Source organism: Furipterus horrens, unplaced genomic scaffold, assembly GCF_987537825.1.
Source record: "Furipterus horrens unplaced genomic scaffold, mFurHor1.1.pri manual_scaffold_2, whole genome shotgun sequence".
Taxonomy (NCBI): domain Eukaryota; kingdom Metazoa; phylum Chordata; class Mammalia; order Chiroptera; family Furipteridae; genus Furipterus; species Furipterus horrens.
Window position 1 is genome coordinate 142,529,320 of NW_028327172.1, and position 6,072 is coordinate 142,535,391.

The following is a 6,072-nucleotide window of genomic DNA, read 5'->3' on the forward strand; positions in this document are numbered from 1 at the left end:
ATTGGCACATCAATGGGAGGGATTTATCCACAGCTGTAAGGACTGGCTGTGACTGCTGACCACTGATCACTCTCCTCTAACCACCATGAAGGATCAGCTGTGCAGGGACTCACCCCACAGAGCAGGACTTACTTCAATGGGGCCCTGGGTAGAGTGAGTGTGTCACTTGTGGAGTTGGTTGGGTGGTGATACTTCTACTTGATCTGAAGCTATCCACTAAATATGCTGGCTCTGGTGCCACCAAGAAGTACAGGCCCAGGTCAGCTGTCACCATGTTCTGCCCAAGCCTACCTAGCATAAGCTACAAAGTGATTTGAAGATGGCTGTTACTTTTGCTGAGGTTGGAGGTGCCCAGGACAGGCCAAGCCACATGTCAAGGATGGCTGCTCTTAGTGCTGGGCTTGGGGTCACTTAGTGAGATGTATAGGGTATGCTGGGGTGATATACTGCTTGTTTGAGAGATTCCAGGAAAATATGAAGCATGAGCCAAGATAGGCCATTCATTTGGAAAAGCCAGTGAAAACAGCTTGGGTTGACCTAAAAGTTGAGTGGGGCAGTGCCTCAGAGAATCACCAGGGCTCAGAAAGAAATGTTAGTCTGGTTGATAGAGATTCAGTTATGGGGCTCACCTGCTGGCTCTGTTGGTAGGGGAGGGCTCATCAAGGAAACAATGGCCTCTGTTAGCATGTCTCTCTGGAAGAAAGCTGACCCCCAGTTCTTGCTCTGATGCTGGACAATCAAGTCCCTCCATATGTGTTTCTGGTGCCTTATAAGCTGCTGTACCAGCCCTGGTGCTCAGAGGGACTGAGGCTGAGTAAGTCCATGCATGGGGCTCCAGAAGTCATCTGTCTCCCTCAACCTCAATCCCCCCTAGTTTTAACAGCCAGAAGTTATGGGTATTTCTCTTCCTGACAGTGGAATTCTGGGCTTAGGGGCCTGGTGTGGGGAATAGACCCCTTGTTCCTCAGGGGAACCTCTGCAGCTGAGATATCCCTCACAATTTTTATCTTCTACATGTCGGTGTGGGACCAACCCATTCCACATATCTGCACCTTCCATCATTCTGGATGGGGCTTTTTTGTTAATTCTTATTTAGCTATATTTCAGGTGGATCTGAATGATTGTTTTTCTATAGTTATAATTTTGATATCATTGGGAGGATGTGAATACTGCATTTACTTACACCACCATCTTGGCTGGAAGAGTACCATACTATTTAAATTCCTGTAGCTTTGTAATGCCTTTTGAAATCAGGAAAGGTGATGCCTGCATCTTGGTCTTCTTTCTCAAGATTGCTTTGGATATTTGGAGTACTTTGTGGTTCCACCTAAATTTTATTTTTTCCCCTATCTTGATAAAAATATGCCATTGGAATTTTGATAGGGATTGCAATAAATCTGTGATCACTTTGGGAAATATGGCCATTTTAACAATATTAAATTTTCCAATCCTTGAGCACAAGATTTCCTTCTATTTATTTGTTTTTTATTTAATTTATTTTATCAGTATTTTATAGTTTTCAGTGGTTAAGTTTATTTCTAAATATATTATTCTTTTTGATGCTGTTGTAAATTGGATTGTTTTCTTCATTGCCACAACTGCATTTGATTTCTTTCTATAAGCAATCTCTTTTATCAGCAGAACTCACTCTGAACCCTAAGAAAATATGCCAGGTGTTAAGTGGCCAAATAACAATTCCTATTTTTGATGGTAAACATTTATCAGAAAGGGGTGATTAAAGTTATTTTTAGTGTTGTCCAATGAGAGCTGTAGAGTTAAAATTTCTTGGAATAAAGCTCTGTGTTTTGGTAGTCTGGGTAAGCTGCTTATAAAGTGAGGAAAGCATTCTTTTTTTCATGTTAGGGGTTGTCTGGTCAGTCTGTACCCAAAGGATTCTTTGATTCTTTTCTATTGGTCCTTCCTCTTTAGATTGTGGGTTTGGATATGACCTTACAAGTCAAAAGGTCTTCTGCTCATTATGTGGATAAACACTCCAGAAATATTTCTGGAAAGGTCAAACAAGTTGGTTAAGATCACATGATACTTAGTAGCAGAGTGAAGAAAGACATTTAAGTTTTCCAATTAAATCCAATGACTTCTTTTTAGTGAAATTGCTGCTTTTTAAACTAGGACTCACATTCCTGTTATGGAAAGTCAATATGGCTATTTTTCTTTTAGGTACACAACATTTATGGATTGAATATTTCCTACACAAAACCAGTTATCCTGGTTTTCTTACATGTATTGTAAATATCCTTTATCAGATATTTTAGTCAAAATTCTGACATGAATTGTATATATGAACCATCCAAACACACATTGCCTCTCTGAAAATCTACCTGGCTACAGGATAGAAAAAAAATTCTTGAGAAATTGCTTCGTAATTATACTGCAAACATTCTACGTATGCTCATTAAACGTCAATTGATTATACTGTTTGTTTGATGTTCTTTATTAGAGCTGATGCACCTCAAAAATAATCTTTTTAAAAGCAAACCATTATTAAGTCAATGAGTCCATTACACATAGCCTATTGATACCCTTGGAAAACTGGAAAAGATGTAAAGGCATTTGTTTATACAGTTATTAAGATCTTGTCTATGCCTTTATTAATAGAGTATAAGAGTTTTCTACTGAAAGTAAAATAAAAACAAAACAAAACCTCTTTATCTCAGTCAGTCATGTTAATCAAATACAATAAAGCTTAGCTGGCAGGGGGAGGGAGGGAACACATACAAAATGGAAGCCAAAATTAGGACTCTACTATGTCTGGAGTTATGCCATGATGTATAGTCTCTTCAGAGAATCAGTTAAGCAAGGAAACATAGATGTAGGATTCCAGGTGCTATGAAAAATTTTGAACCAATACATTTCTTTAAAAAATGATTTTAGCACAGCTGAGCTATAGAGTGAAAGGAAGTTGATTTATGTTGAAATCAATTATGGAGTGCCAATTCTGAAAACACTGAGGTTGCATATTAGTGGGTTTATATTTAATTTTAGGGACCAGAACATTTCTGTTCATGTCACCATTATTTTTGTTATGCCAAAAGAGATAAAAATAAGTGCCATATTCTGAAAACTAACTGGTAGCTCCCCTAGGTTGCAATGTTTTAATTAGAAACAAAAAGAAAAGACCACATTCTGCTGTTCAACAAAGGGAGTCCTTTGTAAAAGCCTTATAAAAGCATGAGACAGATTTTTATTTGATAATGAGAAAAAAAATGTGTAAAAAAGAAATTGGAAAAAAGACTTTAAGCAGTGGAGTGGTACTACATTTTTTTGGTAAATAAAGGAAATTTTGGTAAATAACTTAAAGGAAATTAGCATATTTTAAGACTAAATTAATTTTACTATATGGGAAAGCATCAAAACTTATTGGAAATGCCCAGATTAATAAACAGGGTACAAAAACTGACCTTGCTCTTGTTTGCAACATCTACTTCTGGTGTTTTTTTCTAGTTTTTAACACTATAATTCTACTGAAAATAACTCCACACAAAAATACTTAAAGCCGTGTGCTTTATAAGAAGAAATGCATTATTTTTATAATTGGATTGTTCAAAAACACCAACCTATTGTATTTTAGTTACATTAATTTAATTATGGCAACAAAAGTGATTGGAACTATAAAAAACATTTTCTTAAGACAATTTTGTGCAAAATAACTTTTATAAATAAAATGCAACACTACATAGCAGAAAGAAAGAACTCCTACTTTTCACGACAACATGGATGGAACTGGAGAGTATTATACTTAGTGAAATAAGCCAGGGAAAGACAAATATCATACGACCCCACCTATTAGAGGAACCTAATTAATAAAACAAACAGAAGAGCAAAATAGAGCCAGAGGCATGGAAACATGGAACAGAATGACAGTGACCTGAAGGAGTGGGTGTGGGGGTATTAAGGGGGAAAAGAAGAGGAAGGGTCTAGTCAATGAACATGTATGAATGACCCATAGACATGGCCAACAGGGATTGACTCTGGGAGTAGGGTGGGGTGGACAGGGCAGGGAAGAGCAACAGGGGAAAAGTTGGGACAACTATAAAAGCACAACAATAAAAAAGGCAAACAAAATTCATAGAATTAAAAAAATAATAATAAATTTGCATTTATACTAAATTCCCAATTCAGTTTTAACAATGTGCTTGCTAAATTTTTAACCATATATGACCATCTAAAAATATATTAAAAGGAAAATAATTTGCTCAAGACATTGGTGATGAAAGGTCAGAAAATTTTATATTTTCTCAGGCACTCACTGAAATTAAATGAAATTAAAAAGAACACTTGACCTTTTCTGTTTCTACTCTCTTTGCAAATATAGAGCTATGTCAATCTTATTCAATAAGTAGCATAAAAAACGAGGTAAGTAAACAAACAAAAAAAATGTTAGTCATTCAGTTGTTTTTCTTATACTTTAACCCTGAACTAGGATCAAGATGTTTTGGAACAAGAATCCAGGTCTGCTTTGCCTTTCTATCTAATTTACACAGAACTAGGACAATGGTAACATGTCATCACTGAGGGCATGCTGTGCAAGATTTATCTTCCTGTGTTCAAACAAATCATTAGATTTATATTTTTTGGTATCATAGGTCTTCATTGAGTCAAATAAACCACATTTTGTTTACTATACTGGAAAGATATAAATGCTAAATACTGTTTAACTTTATTTTATGAGAGCGAATATTATATTCTTCTTTCCAGTGACCTTTTATTGCCTCGTGAATAAAGAAATAATCTGCCAGACAAAAATAGCAGCAGGAGAGTGATGGAATTTATGAGCAGACCAACTCCGCTCATACTGAGATATAAACATGATAGTTTCAGAATAAAAAGAGAGAATTTTTCTGTACCCCATTCTCAAAACTTTTACCAACTTTTATCATAAGTAAACAATAGAGAAGGCTTAAAAGGTAGACAACTCATTAATCTTTTGTAACAGAAAATAAATTCAAAACTAGTGATAGATAGGACACTTTGCCAAACTCTTAAGCATTTGTTCTTTTAACAATATCAAAAAAGGAAAACAGCAAGACAGATAAATACAATAGAATACCTTTCACAAGAGAAAAAAAATAACCCAGTAGCACCAAAAGGAAAAAGTACGGGGTTTCTAGGACTTTATAGAACATTTATAGTGTTATAATATTGGGCAGGTCATTGCTCTCTGAACCTCATTTTTCCTCTGGTATGAGGTGGAGATCATAATTATATGTTCCTATCATATAGTGGTGGTAATATAATTAAATGATATGAGAGATGTACAACACCTTGCATGTGTTTAGTACATTTTAAGCACTTGATATTAGCCATTATTATTACTTTTAGTTAACAGCTCAGTTTTTTTTTACCATGTACATATAAACTGTGGTTGAATATGTTAAAATTGTGGCTACACAGCAAAAAATTGCCGAACTCAGCATATCAATCTATTTTCCAATCTATCTTGAAGTGTTCTAGACATCTCCTTCTGAGATCCCCTAGTTTTAACACAGTATCAGAATCTTATTGTTGAAAGAAAGTTAAAATCAAGTATTCAAGGATTTTGCTTAAGATGGAAAAAGCTTAAAAGAATATTGCTACCAACCTTACAATAAGAAAAAATATGGCTAACCTATAAAATCTTAAACTTTCCTGAATGTATTAGAGAGTTGAGGTCACAGGGAAAGGATAAGGCTGGTGGTAAAAAAGAAACATTAATAAAGAATACTACTCCAGAAATTAAGTCATTACCCTAAACACAAAGTTTCAAGAGAGGAATTTGAATCCTGTGGTGCTCTAAGGGTGATCATAGGAAAAATCAGACCCAGATCTAGGTCAAGTCATGGCTACATTGATTTAATACCCACACCAATAACCTATAAAATGAAGATGTGTGCCCATTTACAGGCATAAATGTATTTACCTCAATTAAAGGTATCTAGCACTCAAATAAAAATTATGAGAATGATAAAGACACAAGAAAAAAAACATAATATTAAGGATATCAATAGAATCAGGTTCCAATATGACCCAGATGTTGGTGCTGTCACACAAGAAATTCCAAATAATCATAATTAA